This window comes from Mirounga leonina, unplaced genomic scaffold, assembly GCF_011800145.1.
Source record: "Mirounga leonina isolate KUSES-001 unplaced genomic scaffold, KU_Mleo_1.0 Mir_53, whole genome shotgun sequence".
Classification (NCBI taxonomy): domain Eukaryota; kingdom Metazoa; phylum Chordata; class Mammalia; order Carnivora; family Phocidae; genus Mirounga; species Mirounga leonina.
In genome coordinates, this window is record NW_023270807.1 from 82,712,057 (window position 1) to 82,730,072 (window position 18,016).

General features: G+C 36.9%; 1 long non-coding RNA gene across 1 annotated transcript; it reads right to left on the bottom strand.

Moving 5' to 3' along the window:
• Nucleotides 1-232: 232 nt before the first annotated feature.
• LOC118000747 lies at nucleotides 233-12,608 on the bottom strand. The gene is made up of 2 exons (XR_004676548.1): nucleotides 12,498-12,608; nucleotides 233-500 (listed from the first exon to the last, which is right to left on the bottom strand). It is a non-coding gene; the product is annotated as an uncharacterized LOC118000747 (long non-coding RNA).
• Between the last annotated feature and the right edge of the window lie 5,408 nt (nucleotides 12,609-18,016).

Genomic DNA, 18,016 nt, shown 5'->3' on the forward strand with positions numbered 1-18,016 from the left:
CATTGTGCTTAGGTATATGCATCAACAAGATCCATTTTTTGTGATGTTGTAATTAAAAGACTAATTTCAACTTATGTTGAAGATAGTATCTGCACTCAATGAGTCTGGGAGTTGAATTGAGAGATGAATGTGCTTAGTCAATATCAAGTATTAAATCAGTGCCTCCTATAGAATAGGGACCAAAGTATAACTAAGGTATAGACTTAGTTATTACAGTAATGGAACCCAAAAATACAATGACTCAAAAAAGATACAAATCAGTTTCTTTCTGGTCTTATAGACATGGGGTAGACTCTGCTCCATAAAGTCTTCCAAGACTCAGGTTCCTTCTTTCTTGTTGCTTGACCATTCCTTAGGTCTACCATGTCCCCGTGGTAGAAGGTGGCTCAGCGGCAAAAGTCAGACCATGCCTCGCTCTCACACTTGCTGAGGGATAAGTGAGAGAAACAGCAGTTGGTTTTCATCAGTCCATCCAAAAGTCACCTTTTTGTAAATCATCTCTGCAAGGTAAGTGTTTTTATTCAGTTCAATGGCAAAGTAAGGACATCTTTATTTTCCCAGAGTGGTCACTTATTTAAAAATTTGAGCAAATATACATTGTGCTCGTGTTGTCTTGAGAAGCACCTCTTGGTTCTAGCCCACATAAAAGAGAAAAGAAAGAAAGTAGATGGTAAGTAATTCCCTTGGAGAGAAATGATGTTGATGTTGCGCTTTCACTCAATTCCCTTGACTAGAATGTGGTCACATGGTTCTAACTCTCTGCAAGGTAGGATGGGAAATGTAGCCTCTAGCTGGATTGGGATTTGTCTTAAAAGGAAAGGCAGAAGAGAGAATGAAAGCAGTCTCGACTACACAAAGATCTTTATTCTGATATTATTAAAATTGTTGCTTGGTTTTAAGTACTCATTTTAGAAACATGTTGAATACTTAAATTCTATAATACTAGCTGATTAACTAAAAAATAATGTTAACTATTCTGAATATGTTAAATGGTTAGAGATTTGAGGTCAGCCTTTATAGTTCCTATTACCATGTTTCATTAAATTAATATATAGGCCACTAAAAAAATATAAACCATTCACCTTTACAAAATAAATTGGTAGTAATGTGCCAGGAAATAAATAAGCACATTAAAAAAATAAATTTAAAAAATCAGAAATTTCTAAAGAAATATAGCAGACTAGGAGCGGAGGTACAAAATTTAACTTGAAAGACAAAAAATTATTTAACAACAGCAAAAAGTACACAAATATGGAGGAGTGGGCTGTAACATTATTCATTAATGTTTGAAAAATGTCACCCGGAGCAAACCAAAGATATTAACAACTAATAGGTACAAAGATGCAATTTGAAATTCTTTTGAAAGCTCACTCTGATACATTTAGTTTGAAGGAAAAAGTAATGACAGGAATAACCACAATTGAAAAAGAAGCATAAAATATTACATGACAATAGTTTACAGAACTATGCAAATGAATATGAAAACTTGAAATACATGATTTTCTAGAAAGTTTAGAAAATGATAATAATTGACCCCAGAAAAGATAGAAGACCTAACATATGAACAACCACATTAGAAACTCAGAAAGTAATCAGATAAACTCCAAACAAAATATGGTCTCATGGATAATATGTTTCAAATGTTCAGGGTGCAAAGAATTTCAATGTTATTTAAATTGTCTCAGGCACAGGGAAAGAAGGAAATCCTCTGCATTATTCAAGGTTCCCCAGAGAAATAGAATCAATAGGATGTGTGTATTAGTCAGCTCAGGCTGCCATAACTAGATACCATAAACTGGATGATTTAACCAACTGGAGCGTGGAAATCAGAAATCAGGGTACCAGCATAGTCAGGTTCTGGTAAGAGCCCTCTTCCTGACTTGCAGATAGCTACCTTCTTTCTGTGTTCTTATATAATGGAGAGCAATGATGGAGAGAGTAAGCTCTTTGGTGTCCCTTCCTGTAAGCCCACTAATCTCATCATGAGGGCCCCACCCTCATGACTTCATCTAAACAAAATTACTTCCCAAAAGCCCCATCTCCCAAATGTAGGGACCCGAAGGGGTACGTGCGCCCCAATGTTTATAGCAGCAATGTCCGCAATAGCCAAACTGTGGAAAGAGCTAAGATGTCCATCGACAGATGAATGGATAAAGAAGATGTGGTATATATATACAATAGAATATTATGCAGCCATCAAAAGGAATGAAATCTTGCCATGATGTGGATGGAACTGGAGAGTATTATACTGAGCGAAATAAGTCAATCAGAGAAAGACATGTATCATATGACCTCACTGATATGAGGAGTTCTTAATAACAGGAAACAAACTGAGGGTTGCTGGAGTGGTGGGGGGTGGGAGGGATGGGGTGGCTGGGTGATAGACACTGGGGAGGTTATGTGCTATGGTGAGTGCTGTGAATTGTGTAAGACGGTTGAATTACAGATCTGTACCTCTGAAACAAATAATACATTATATATTTAAAAAAAAAAAAGAAGAAGAAGATAGCAGGAGGGGAAGAATGAAGGGGGGGAAATCGGAGGGGGAGACGAACCATGAGAGACTATGGACTCTGAAAAACAAACTGAGGGTTCTAGAGGGGAAGGGGGTGGAGGGATGGGTTAGCCTGGTGATGGGTATTAAAGAGGGAACGTTCTGCATGGAGCACTGGGTGTTATACACAAACAATGAATCATGGAACACTACATCAAAAACTAATGATGTAAGCGACTTATTTCGCTCAGTATAATACTCTCCAGTTCCATCCACAACATGGCAAGATTTCATTCCTTTTGATGGCTGCATAATATTCTATTGTCTATGGTGATTAACATATCATAATAAAAAAAAAAGCCCCATCTCCAAATACCATCATATTGGGGGCTTGGGGGGAGGCATACAATTCAGTCCATAACAATGTGTATGGAGGGGGGTGAGAGAGGAGAGAGAGAAAATGTTAATGCAAAATCCTACTAAATATTAATATATAGAATCTAACAGAACATAATTGTGGTAAAATATTATAACCAAGTGGAATTCATTGAATGAATGCAAAAACAGATCAGTAATAGAAAATATGTTTAATCCCATTAGTAGGTCAAAGGATAAAAAGAAAAACAAACATGATGATCTTGGTAAAAGCTTAGTAGGACCATTTTTTTCTAGCCAGAAGAACTGAGAAGAGGGGGCCTTAGGCGCCTGTGAACATAGGGGAATCCCTGAAATGACAGAGCTGGGAAATGGGACTCCCTAATTATGTGTCTAATTTGACACAAACCAAGCTCACAATTGATCTATGTACAAAACAGATAAAAAGAAGCACAGCAAGGGCTTGGAGAACTGAACTATGATACAAAATAGCGTCCGATTTCCAGGCTGGCCCGTGAGTGGTGTGTGCAAAGGGCAGACCACATAGCATCCCTTATGTTTGAAAACTGAACTGACAGTAGAACCACAGCCCAGAGATTGCAATAGGGCTTTCAGTCTGACGTTGACCAATTCCAGTAAACATTGTCCACAGGATTTTAAGAGGATCCAGCATCTCACAGCATAATATTCAAAATACCCATGATCCAATACAAATCTATAAACGGTCCCAGGAAATGATACATAAAGGATAATATGTAAAGGATACATAAAGGAAAAGATACATAAAAGAGGATCATCAGATGCCAACCCTGAGATGATAAGATATTGGAATTAATGGACAAAGACTACTACTCAGGAATAAAACAGGCAAGAATAGTGAAGTATGCAACAATGTGATGAATCTCAATTGCATATGTCAAGTGAAATAAGCCAGACTCAGCAGAGTGGGATCTATGTGATCCCATTTATATGGCAGTTAAGAAATGCAAAACTACAGGGATGGTGAACAGATCAGTGGTTGTCAGTGGTCAGGAGTAGAGAGAGGGATCCTCCACAAAGGAGGGGCACAGTGGGATTTTTTGAGAAATGGAACTGTTCTATACCTTGATGGTGGTGTGACTCCATGACTCTATTTGAGCATTTGTCAAAACTCAGAACTATATAGCAAATTGAGTGAATTTACATTCTGTATATTAAAAAATAAATATTAAAAATATTTTTAAAAATTACTCTCTGTTTTCTCTTCCTGAAGAGTAATTTAACTGTAATGATCCACCACCTATCTTACATGCTAATATTGTCTGGAATGTTCATACCACCTTGTTTTTACAGCTACAAATTGGTCATCATATTTGTTGTTTATGATTTACCAAAATGTAAAAAAGTGATTTTTTCCTTCTCACATCTCAATTACTGTTCTTTCTGAAATACTTTCCTTAATAATTCATTCAGCAACTTTTGTTAACAGTAAATTCCCTTGGGTGTTATTTATCTTACTAGCCCTTCATTTTGACCTCACATTTGAATAATAGATTAAATCTAGCTTCTCAGTTATTTTTCTCTGAACATTTTTTTTTATAGAGATTTTATTTATTTGACAGAGAGAGGGAACACAAGCAGGGGGAGTGGGAGAGGGAGAAGGAGGCTTCCCGCGGAGCAGGGAGCCTGATGTGGGGCTTGATTCCAGGACCCTGGGATCATGACCTGAGCCGAAGGCAGACGCTTAGCGACTGAGCCACCCAGGCACCCCTTCTCTGGACATTTTGAATATATTATTCCACCATTTTTTGCTTCTAATGATGCTGTTTATAAGTCTGTTTTTGGTGCCTCTGTGCTTAACATCTTTTTGTTTCTGACATTGAGTATGAAATGTTCTCCTACTGATAACTTGTTTGAATTAGAAAGCATGGATTCCTATCTACATTAAATTTGGAAAACCTCCTTATATATATTACTTAAAAATTTGCCTCTCTTGTATTCTCTGTAGTGTCTTCTCATGGAATACCAGCTACACATATATTAAACTTTCTCATTCTCTCCTCTATGTCTATTCACTGCTCTTTCACGTCATCTCTTTTTCAACTGTGTTGCTTTTGGGATAGTTTTCTCAGCAGAATTTACCAATTTGCCAAATCTCTTTCTATAAAACTCATTTTTTCTTTATAAAATTTGCTTGGCAATTTTCATAGTGACTTATATAGTTTTCTCATGTTCTTGTTTGTTTAGTTTATAATATCTTAATCATTTAAATGTACCTATTTTATACTATGTGCCTGATAATCCTATTCTTGGGTGTAGGGTCCAATCATATCTTTTTCTCTGCTGATTTCTTTCATGGTAGATTGTTGCCATGTGTGTTTTATAATTTTAGACTGTGAGCTTATCTTCCCAGGACTTAGTAATTCTTTGTGACCCGATTTGAGGTATCTTGGGATTATACCTAGTCTAGAACTAAAATTTATGTTGATTTATTGGTATATAGTTACCAGGCTACAGAGATGGTGGTAATTCACAGCTCAAACTTGTGTGATCAGGTTCATGATTATAAATTTGCAAGGGATTGTTCATTTTTTCAACTAGAGTCTTAGTTGAGTTTTTCTTGTCATCTACCTGTGATGGGGTTGAGTAATTTTTAGTCTACCCTTCCCCATATGTGTATATAAGTTCTAACTCCTTATTTTTCTGTAGGACCAATTTCCTGCATGCTATTTCAGCATGGATTTATGCTCAGTTAATTTCCAAGCCTCTAGTTTATCAAGAGTATAAAGGGTATGTGAATACCTCTCTAAAAAAGCTTAAGTATTAACTTACACTTATTCTTTTTGTGGTTAGTTTCCTTCATATTTTTATCCTCTGGAGATTTTCCTCTTTCTTGTGAGTATAGTTGTGTGTATCAAAATGATGTTTGCTATCTTTTATTTATCATTTCTATTATATTTTATAGGAAAGATTTTCAGGAAGACTTTTTTTTACATGATATTAAAGTACATTAATTTGCTCACATCTTTCAAATTTTACTACGATTTTTACTTTAGTACCCTAATTTTCAGAAGACATTTTTTACATGGTATTAAAATATATTAATTTACTCACATCTTTCAAACTCCTCAAAATATTTTGATATTAATTTTGAAGATATTTTTAATGGCTTTGGTTCAGTATGAAATTATACAACATGACCAATAAATAGTTAATGATAAAAGACTAAAATGCTGACTTTAGGTTAATAAACAAAACAGTAATCTAGAATTTTTGCAACCTTTTCTTTAAACTTTCTTTTAAAGAAAACTGTGAATACAGAAATGATTAGGAAGGGATAATTGTGTAAATAACTTGAATTATTCTCAGACAAAAATTTTCATTAAGAGATTCTAATTCTGGGAAGAAAATTGGCATAGAAGTTTGAAAGTCCAGCATGCTAAATTAATGGTTCTGGATGTTTGCTGTGCATCAATTCTTAGAGACATAAAAATGATTTAGTTAAATTGTTGGCAGGGCTTCAAGGAAATGAGTAAATGCTTTTATGACTGATGGTAATATAAATGGGTACCATTCTTTCAAAGAGCAAAAGGGCAAAATGAAACAAGATCTTAAAAATATATATTATTTGACAAAAGAATGCTACCTCTGATTATATAGCTTTCTTCCATTTTCATCCATTCATTCCTTTCTTCCTTTGTTCATTGGCCAAGAGTGTTTAGGGAGCCAATTATGTGCAAAGTATTATGATTATTCTGTGAATAGAAGGATAATCTAGACATGATTCTTTCCCTTGGGAAACCACAGGCCTAATTATCTAACAGACTTCATCTCCTACCTTACACTCATACCCTACCCCCAAGGAGAAGCATTATATACAAAGATATTAAAAGCTTGATAATTTATAACAGCAAATTTTTTTCTGTACAAGCTCCTCCATCCATACAAAGGAATACAATAATAACATGAATAATGAATATGTGGAATTCTGTTTCTTCCATGAGGGAGTAATATAGTCAAATTAACTTCCAGCCATAAATATCTAAATAGTTGAAAATTATAGGGGAAAACTATTTTTAAACGTTGGAGAACTGCCAACACAGGACTGTAAATTTCAAAGTGAAAAAAACTGACATTAAATCTACCATCACCTGTACTTTCTGCCCAGAGATAATTCTCTGTAGCATAGGTAGGGGAAATTTAATAAGGTCTGACAATCATTCTGAGTTGGGTAGACCAAGGTTGATGGTCTAAGAGGATGAATCAATTAGAATTCATGGGACAGATTACCCTAAAGAAAGAAGGTTCGCAGAGAAAAATCTCCCGAAACCACAATAGGGAACACTTGAGTCTTTATCTGAATGCCAAAGAGTTCATACATAGGGGGAGTGCTCCATAAGGCCAGACAAAAATAGCTTTCGAGGGAAGAGCAATTACTGAGACTATGAAAGACAAACAATCCTGAGAGCCCACATAGAGTCAGAAATTGTTGAAGTACTGAGTGGAGAGATCTCATTGAAAACACGCGACTGGAAGGGTCACATCTTAGAAGTAGAGCAAAATTGTTCGTAGAATAAAGGTTACTATAGACCCAACTTAAAAGAGCTTAAAAACAAATCCCCCAAGGAATAAAGCTCATCTAATGGAAATTTGATGGCTTTCCAGAAACTAATCAAATGTTATTTGAAAGTACAACAAATGCAACAGTCAATGATATAAAATTCATAACATTCAGCATTCTCTGAAAATTCACTAGATGTGAAGAAGGAAAATGTAACCCATAACCATGAGAAAGTCAGTCACTAGAAATAGAAACGAAATGGCAGAGATGACAGAATTTGCAGAAAATGATATTGAGGCATTATTACAAATATGATACAAATGCTCAAATGTGTAAAAGAAAGTAGGATCATGATGAGGAAAGAAATTGAAAGTGTAAAAAAAAACCAATGAAATTCTTAGAGATGAAAAACACAGTCTCTGAATTGAAAATACAAAGGAGGGAATGAACAGCATATTTTAACTTTGGAAAAATAGAAGATTAGTGAAGCGGAGGACCTAGTGACAGAATCTCTCCAAAATGAAGTTCTGGGGTGGGGAGGAGGGCAAGAAGAATGAAGTACAGAAAGACAAAGGACAGAAAATAATAAACAGAGCACAGTGACATGAGGAAAACTATTAGTTTAACATATATGCAATAGAGTCCCAGAAAGAGCAGGAGAAACAACAACAACAAAAAAATCAACAAAAATTTCCAAATTTGATAAAAACTATAAAACCATAAATCTAAGAAATCCAACAAACTCCAAATGGAAAAAACAAAGAAAATTACACCATGTGATATAATCAAATTGCTAAGGACCAGTGATAATGGGAAAATCTTAAAAGCAGCCAGAGGAAAAAAGGCATGTTACATACAAAGGAATGATGGTTAGAATTTTTGCAGACTTCTTGCCTAAAAACAATGTAACCAGAAGATGATGGAGGGTTATCTGAAAGAGCAGAAGGAGAAAATGATACAGTCATCTTAGAACTCTTTACTCAGCGAAAATAGCTTTCAAAAATAAAGAAAGGCAAGGTGGGGCACCTGGGTGGCTCAGTCGATTAAGCAGCTGCCTTCTGCTCAGGTCATGATCCTAGAGTCCCAGGATTGAGCCCTGCATTGGGCTCCCTGCTCAGTGGGGAGCCTGCTTCTCCCTCTGTCCTTCACCCCACTCGTACTCTCTCTCGCTCTCTCAAATATATAAGCAAAATCTTATAAAAAAATAAAGGCAAGGTGAAGTCTTTTTTAGATGAGCAAAAGCTAGGAGAATCTATTGCCTACACGACTTCATTACAAAAATATGTTAAAGGAAGTTCTTCAGGTAGAAGGGGGAATAATACTGGATAGAAATATGGATCTATACAAAGGAATGAAGAGCACCAGAAATTGTAAAAGTGTGAGTAAATATGAAACATTATTTCCCCATTTAGAAAAAGATCTAAAAAATAATTGATGGTCTAAATTAAAAAATAACATATTGTGGGAATTAATAATTTATGTAGAAGTAAAATGTATGTAACAGTAGTTTTCAACAAGGGCTAAAAAGGGAAGATGAAGTATACTATAATAAAGTGTTATTTGGATGTATACTGGGACTAATTTAATATGTTGTAAACTCTAGAACAAATACTTAAAAATATGTTAGTGCTAATAGATCAATAGAAAAGATAAAATCGAATCTTGAAGATTATTAAATTAATCCAATAAGGAAAAGAGGTAAAAAGAAACAAGGATTAGGTAAGACAAATAGAAAACAAATGACAAAATGATAGATTTAAACCAATGTATTGATAATTTCTATAAATGTAAATGGCTAACACTCCATTAAAAAGCAGAGATTATTTGATTGAATAAAAAAAGGGACAATTACATGCTGAGTACAAAAAAAAACTTGCTTTAAATATAAAGACAAATGACACTTTTTCTTTTTAAAGATTTTATTTATTTATTTGAGAGAGAGAGCGCATGCATGCGAACACAACTGGGGGAGAGGGGCAGAGGGAGAAGCAGACTCCCTGCTGATGAGGGAGCCTGATGCAGGGCTCGATCCCATGACTCTGAGATCATGACCTGAACTGAAGGTAGCCACTTAACTGACTGAGCCACCCAGGCACCTCACAAACAACCTCTACCAGGTGAAAGGGGCAATGATTAAGAGAAATACATCATGCTAATATTATTCAAAAGAAAGAAGAGGTATTTTCCTATTAGGTAGATTTCAGAGCATGGAATATTACAAAGGATAAAGATGGACATTTCTTAAGGATAAAGATAAATATGTATATGCTCATCAAGAACATATAAAAACTTTTGATATATTCATTTAAACACAGAACTTCGAAATACACAAAACAAAAATTAAATAACCTCAAAGAAAAAATAGGCAAAACCACAACTATACTTCTCTCTCCTTAATTGAGAGTACATAGACAGATGGTCATAAGGATACAAAATACTTGAACAATACTATCAGCCAACGACACCCAACAAATAGAATACACATTCTTTTCAAGGGCAAATGGGCCAGTCACCAAAATAGATCACATTCTGGGCCATATGACAAGTTTTTTTCTTTTCTTTTCTTTTCTTTGGATTTATATAGTTATTTGAGAGGGGGAGAAAGAGAGAGAGAGAGAACATGAGTGGGGGGGAAGGGCAGAGGGAGAAGCAGATGCCCCTCTGAGCAGGGAGCCAGATGAGGGACTCAATCCCAGGACCCTGAGATCATGACTTGAGCCAAAGGCAGACTCTTAACCAACTGAGTCACCCAGGCACCCCACAAGTTTCAATAAATCTTAAAAGTCTGAAATTGCATAAATTATGGTGTCTAAAATCAAAGGTATTAAATTGTAAATCAATAACTAAAAGACACCAGTAGAATTTAAAAACACATTTCTAAAATTCTAATTACCCATGAAACAAAAAGAAATCACAAGGAAAATGAGAAAAATTTTTGAACAGAGTAAAAATTAAAATCAACATCAAAATTTATAGAATGTAGCAAAAGTAGTGCTTTGAAGAAAACTCAGAACATTATATGTTTACAGTGGAAGAAAAGATAGATCTCAAATCAATTATCTAAACTCCACCTTAAGAAACTAGAAAGAGCAAATTAAACCTAAAATAAAAAGAAGTAAACAATATGGATAAAAGCAGAAATCAATAAACCAAAAATGAAGACAACACAGAAAATCAATGAAACCATTATTTTTTAAAAGATCAATAGAACTGAAAAACTTGTAAATGCATTATTTAGGAAAATAAAGGAGAGATGACATAAACTGCCAATATTTAGAATGAGAGACACCATTACATGTGCTACAGATATTAAAAAGGCAGTAAGGAAATATGGAAAATATAACGCCAATAAATTCGATAACTAAGATGAAGTAAATTTGTTCCTTGAAAGACACAAGCTAACAAAACTTACTCAAGAAAACATATATTACGTGAAAAGCCCTATAGGTGTTGAAGGAGTACAATTCATAGTTGACAATGTCCCCATAAAGAAAACTCCAGGTTCAGAAGTTTCTTTGTTGAATTTCATCAGGTATTTAAGATATAAATAATCTCGATTGTACGCAAATACTTCCAGGAATTAAAAGAGGGGGGCATGCTTCCTAACTCATTTTATGATACCGTCACTATCCTGATACTAAAATTAGACAAAGACATAACAAAAAAACACTACATTTTAATATCCCTCATGAACATAGACTCAGGAACATTATAGAATACTTGCAAAAAGAATCCAGTAATATTTAAAAAGGCCATCATGACCCAAGTTGAGTTCATCCCTGAAATGCAACTTTGGTTTATCATTCAAAACTCAATGTCACCACATTAACAAACTAAAAACAAACAAAACAGAATAAGAGCATCAATTTTTTTCCTCTGACATTTCTGGTATAAGTATTTTACTATCACTTATATTATTACATTCTATAAAGAACAAAATTTTGTCACTTATTTTTTATTGTTTTTTGTCATATTCATGAAGAAATTCTTCATTTGTTGTTCTTTTTATTTTTTTGATGAAATGGAACATACTGGAAAAAACTGGCAGACCAGCATGATATAAAATGTCCAATGGTGTTTGTGTGAAAACCAGAAATGTATAATAAATACATTAAGTACTCATAAAATTCAGTAGGGCATAATTATTTTTATTAATAAAATTGATGTAGTTTTTAAATTAGTAGAACTTAAATATAGATGATAGTAGTAGCTAAATCAAGAAAGGAAATGATATACTGGCCCTCAACATCACCATGACCTGCTATTATTTCTTTTTTTTTCTTAAGTATGTAATCTGATTTCTTTTTCATCTTTTTGGTTTGGCTGAAATGATAACATAAATAGTATAACTGAGTTTTGGACACTTAAAAATTAGCAAATTTCTCTAATTATTCATTAACAGTTTTTTTTTAAACTCCTTGAAGTGAAATAATTATTTCAATAAAGTATTATGTACTGAAATATAAGCAAGGCATTGGATTGTCATGAGAAATAGAGTAACATAAAAAAATAACAACGTATGCTTTATTGCTATGATTCCAAAGATAAATTGCCCTCAAAATTGGAGTGACCTAAGGTCCTCAACCAAGAATTTTTCTGTGCTGAGGCTGAAACTTCTAGAAATGGGGATAATGGGTGTCTTACAAAACAATTTAGGGTGTCCTTATTCTATCTCATATCATGTGTAATGTCAGAAAATGAGAGTGAATTTCACAAAGGCATTTGGGGCATATTCTCTTCAGTCCCTTGAGAACTATTTCCTAGAATGTGACACGTAAACAAAACATTAAAACCCTGATTTGAGATGACTCACATTTTCTAGTAATTAAAAGAATTACCATTTAAGAAAAAAAAAACACAGTTGTAGCATTTTGGGGGGACATTTTATTGATGTTACCTTTTTTAGGTATGAATCTATGTATGAAACATTGAGTTGTATATTATTAACACTATTTTATTATTATATCACTTGAGGAATTACCCTTTTAAGTTGGGTACCAAGATCCAAGCTAACTAGACTCTCCCTAGTTGGTATTTGAATCTGCGGTGGAGATAACAACAGGTAGGAAAGAAAGCACAATGACTTACTTCAGATACAGATGACCATGAGTTCCTGCTAAAATGTTTTATTGGTATCTGTTTACAGAAGCATATATCTCCCTTCACAAATATTTTCCAGATGGTTCCTCTTGGTCGTAATCTAAAATATGCCTGTTTCAAAAAAAAAAAATGTGAATGGAGTAACATCTTAACTAAAAATGATATAATACTACCATTTATTAAGAACCTAAAATGTAAAATAGGCTACATATACAATCTATATCACAACATCCCTATAAAGTAGATAAATGACCTTCCTTGCAGCAGAATGCAAATACTTAATCCATTCTGCATTTTGAGTCTTATTACAGTCTCTGCCTCCATATAACTAACTTGCTGTTCATTCTGTAACTTTGTCCCTGTGTTTCTCAGTCAGTTTCATCTCTCCTGACTGAAAATGTTGGCACACCTTTATATATTGGCATCATAATTACGTCTTGACTTATTTGTAGGCTCCCCTCAGTCACTCCTCCCAGTTCAGGCTAGCTCTTTGCTGTATTTCTCTCAACCACAAGTAGTATTTATTCATTCAGGAAACTGGAGGACCAGTCTACCATCTGTTTAAGAAAAGTCAGATCCACTCCTGCATTCCATGTGGCTAGGCAGCTGTCTCTTACCTACCCTGGAGAAAGATTGGAGGCTTGTTCTCTGGTGAGGTTTCTGGACTGGAGAACAGGAGGAAAACTTCCTGGCTCCAGGAAAAGTCCTAAAAATACCATCATTGTAGGCTCCATCTTTAAATGGCCCATTCAGATCACATGACAGTGAAGCTTACTATTCACAAGACCCACACATGGACCCAGAGCTTCTCATCGTTCCTCTCTCACCAACACACACAGATTAGCAACTGTCAACAGATCTGATATGAAAGATATGGACAAAAGAAGAAAGGAAAGAAAAAAAAAGAAAAACAGAAGCCCCCTGAGAGACACATACATTAAATAGGAAGAAAAAACCCTATCATTAATATCTTCAGCTGTGAATAGCTTTTATGTAGTTTTAATAATGTACAACACTGAATATCAAGCCAAAAATATCAAGCGAAAATTATGATACAACTCTCTTGGGGCAGAGGGGGATGGCACAGGTATATATATGAGTAGGGAGCAGAGAAAGGAAAGAAAATTAAGTCCTCATCCCTTCCAGTGGGAAGTCAATAGGAAATGCCTAAATTTTTTTAAAAAGATTTTATTTATTTATTTGACAGAGAGACACCATGAGAGAGGGAGCACAAGCAAGGGGAGTGGGAGAGGGAGAAACAGGCCTCCCGCGGAGCAGGGAGTCTGATGCGGGGCTCTATCCCAGAACCCTGGGATCGTGACCCAAGCCGAAGGCAGATGCCCAATGACTGAGCCACCCAGGCGCCCCAGGAAATGCCTAAAATTGAAAAATATCAAAGAGTAGCAATACACTATATTATTTAGGAGATAAATACCTAAATAATCAGTTAAAATTGGTGGTGGTAGCTGCCTTTAGGGAAATGACAGAAGGGTGAAGAGGGGACAGGTATTGGTCTTCATAACAAACTTTGTGAAACCTTTTGTCACTTTCTGTACATGTATCACTTCAACATTTTTTTAAATTAAAAATAGAGGGGTAAAGAGAATAAACAGGAGCCAAAAGTTACATATTCGTAAGAAAATGTTTTTAAAAGTTTATGCAAAAGTAATGTAGGCTCAAATTAAGATCATGCTAAAGGACATTTCAGAAATACACAGATGAGGGGTTTCTGGGTGGCTCAGTTGGTTAAGTGTCCGACTTTGGCTCAGATCATGATCCTGGGGTCCTGGGATTGAGCCCCTCGTTGGGCTCCCTGCTCAGCCAGGAGCCTGCTTCTCCCTCTGCCTTTACCCCTACCCTGCTTGTGCTCTCCCTCTCTCTCAAATATATAAATAAATGAAATCTTTTTTAAAAATGGACAGATGAGCTATCAATTGATTTCTAAATTTTATACCATTGTAGTCAGAAAAGATGCTTGATATGATTTTGACAGATAACTATTTAAAAGTCACAGCACCTAAAAATCAGTTAAATGTGGATATCTAGCTGGGGAAAAGGAAGCATCCAAGATGACTAGTTGGTATCTGGCTTGAACAGCTGTGTGGCTGGAGATACCATTGGCTGAATGAGATGATCAAGGGGCAAAGCAAATTTTAGGGAAGAAAAAAAAAATGTGTTCGTTTCTTGAACTGTTTAATTTGCCTATATATTTTTAAAAGGTAGGGCAGGGAAGTTGTTGGATATGAAGTTCTAGACTTCAAGACCCATAATTAAGCTAGAAATAGAGGCAGAAAAATTACTGACAAAAAATGATAAATAAGGCCAGTTTTCTTGACTACTATCTCTTTCCCTTCCTCAGAGGACCTGTGAGGACACTTAGGTGTCCTGGCTGGGACTCACTCTGCCCTATTCCTACTGCAGTGATGGGACCCAGACTGACTCTCTAAGTACCTCATCCCTCTGGCCACAGTGCTTGAGCATGTACCGAAGTGAGTTTATCAGAACCCTCTTGGGAAGAGTGGGAATAGAAATGAGAAGAACATTGGTCTCTTCCCTTATAGAATCCTGGGCCATGTAAGTCTGGAGCTTCCAGTGGTTCTCTTGGCTGTTAAGAGAGAAAGCCCGGCTGAGAATGAGGACAACATTGTGGAAAGCAGGGCTAAAAACGGGGCACCTGGGTGGCTCAGTCGTTAAGCGTCTGCCTTCGGCTCGGGTCGTGATCCCAGGGTCCTGGGATCGAGCTCCCCATCGGGCTCCCTGCTCAGCGGGAAGCCTGCTTCTCCCTCTCCCACTCCCCCTGCTTGTGTTCCCTCTCTCGCTGTATCTGTCTCTGTCAAATAAATAAATAAAATCTTTAAAAAAAAAAAAAAAAGAGAGAAAACAGGACAGTCTCTTACTATCACTAGTCACCCTCCTGGATAGAGCTAAGTTTCATCCTTTGAAATTCCCAGGCATGTGAGCTGATAATTTCCCTTCCTAAGATGGTTTGGGTTGCCCCTGACAGTGTCTTGCTGTGGGGGCAGGGGTGGGTAAAGTTGCCATGTGAGCATGTGAGGGGTAAGTAGAAACAGTATCTAGAAGAGCACCCTGCAAACCCTGGAACTCAGTAGACGAGGAGCTGCCAGGGGCAACTGAATAGACACTGTTGGGTAGATAGACAAAAGAAGGTAAGGCAATTCCATGAGAGTAATGAGAAGACCATGTTTTGTTTTGTTTTTTTTAAAGATTCTATTTATTTTTTTGAGAGAGACAGAGCATGAGTCGGGGGAGGGGCCGAGGGAGAGGGAGAGAGACAAGCAGACTCCCTGTTGAGCATGGAGCCAGACATGGGGCTTGATCCCAGGACCCCGAGCTCATGAACGGAGCTGAAGTTAGACTCTTAACTGACTGAGCCACCCAGGGATCCCAGAGAAGTGTTTTAAGAAGCAGAGTGGGATCAATAGTATTAAATGCTGCCCAAAGTCAATCAACACCTTGAAAAATTGGCTTTGGCACCACGGAGCTGACCTTGAAGATGTTGATAAGAGCAGTTTCAGTAACGTGGAGCCTGATGGAAATGGTTTGAGGAATGTGTGGGGGATGGAGAAATTGAGACAATGAATAAAGACAACTCACTCAAGAAGTAGGTTTGTAGAAAAGAGCATAGTTGCCAGCAGGCAACAGGTCTAGGGAGTGTTTCCTTTTGTCGTTGTTTTTTGTTTTAAGAAAAGAGAAGCATGAATATAATTAAATATTGATGGGAAAGACCTAAGGAAAAGAGAGAAACTGAAGTAAAGGGATCTAATAATTTAAAATGAGAAATCCACGAGACATCAGGAGGAGTGTGATCGGGAGCACAAGTAGAAGGGGGGACTTAGATAAGAAGTGAGAAGGTGGAGACATGGATGGGTACAATGAAGTTAATTTTATAGGTTTGGTTGAGAGTTCCTATCTTATGAATTTGTTTTCTCCATGAAGTAAGGCAGGGCTAGCTGCTGAGAATGGGGAGGGGTTGAACTGACTGAGGCAGACAAGATCTAAAATAGTCACTGGGCTAACAAGAACAGTTGGCAGGATTGTTGGGTGGGGTTGGGCCTAGATAGGTTGTGTCATGAATTTGAAGAAGTAGGCCCTGCCGTGCCGAAGGAATTGCTCCAGCAGTGGGGGGCAGCCAGGGTGCAGGCAGGGAGAAGGGGATAGCTGTTGTCCAAGGTCGACAAAGAATGGTAGTCACTGTTTCCTACAGTTTGGAGGAAGCAGAATGACTTCCTTGGGCATGGAATTTCCTTCTTTAGAAAACAACCCATCTATTTTCCCCCCCCCGATGTTATGTCAGAAAGAATTGATGGAGTGTATTAAACAGTGGGATAGAGAGTGGAAGGATAAATTTTATATCAGGAATAATGAAAATAGGTATCTATCAGTCAGCGAAAACTTTATGATTCATCAACTCATTTAATCTTTATAACAACTCTAGAAAGTAGTTTTATTGAGCCCATTTTATGGCTGAAGAAATCAAGACTCAGAATTAGTCGCTTGCCCAAAGTCTCTCAGCAGAAAAACGGCAGACTGTTGCATCCTAATAGAAAGGCACAATATCTCGTATGAGACACATGTAAATCCAGTTACTTCAGGCTCTTTTCACCATGGGAGAGCTACAGTCGTCATTGCGTTTGGTCCCAAACACTCATCCCCTGGGCCTTGGGCCTCCCACTCCAGAGGGCCCCTCATATCACAGACTTCTGTGAAGGAGGGTGTGGTCACCACTTCTGTCACTTGGGGTCTGTGCGGCACTCAATGCTGACATGGCGGGGCTCAGAATCCTGAACATCAGCTCTGGGGACTGACACTTTCCATCCTGGGTTTTTTTTTTTCTGGATTATAGTTTTATTATTATTATTATTATTATTATTATTATTATTATTATGTTATGTTAATCCCCATACATTACATCATTAGTTTTAGATGTAGTGTTCCATGGTTCATTGTTTGCGTATAACACCCAGTGCTCCATGCAGAAGGTGCCCTCCTTAATATCCAACACGGGGCTAACCCGTCCTCCCACTCCCCTCCCCTCTAGAACCCTCAGTTTGTTTCTCAGAGTCCATTGCCTCTCATGGTTCGTCTCCCCCTCCGATTTCCCCCCCTTCATTCTTCCCCTCCTGCCATCTTCTTTTCTTCTTTTTAACATATAATGTATTATTTGTTTCAGAGGTACAGGTCTGTGATTCAACAGTCTTACACAATTCACAGCACTCACCATAGCACATACCCTCCCCAGTGTCCATCACCCAGCCACCCCATGCCTCCCACCCCCCACCACTCCAGCAACCCTCAGTTTGTTTCCTGAGATTAAGAATTCCTCATATCAGTGAGGTCATATGATACATGTCTTTCTCTGATGGACTTATTTCGCTCAGCATAACACCCCCCAGTTCCATCCACGTCATAAACACTTCACATCCCTTTTTTTTTATATCCTCCAGACAAATGCTGAACCATCGAGCGCCATCGAGGTTTGTGCAGGG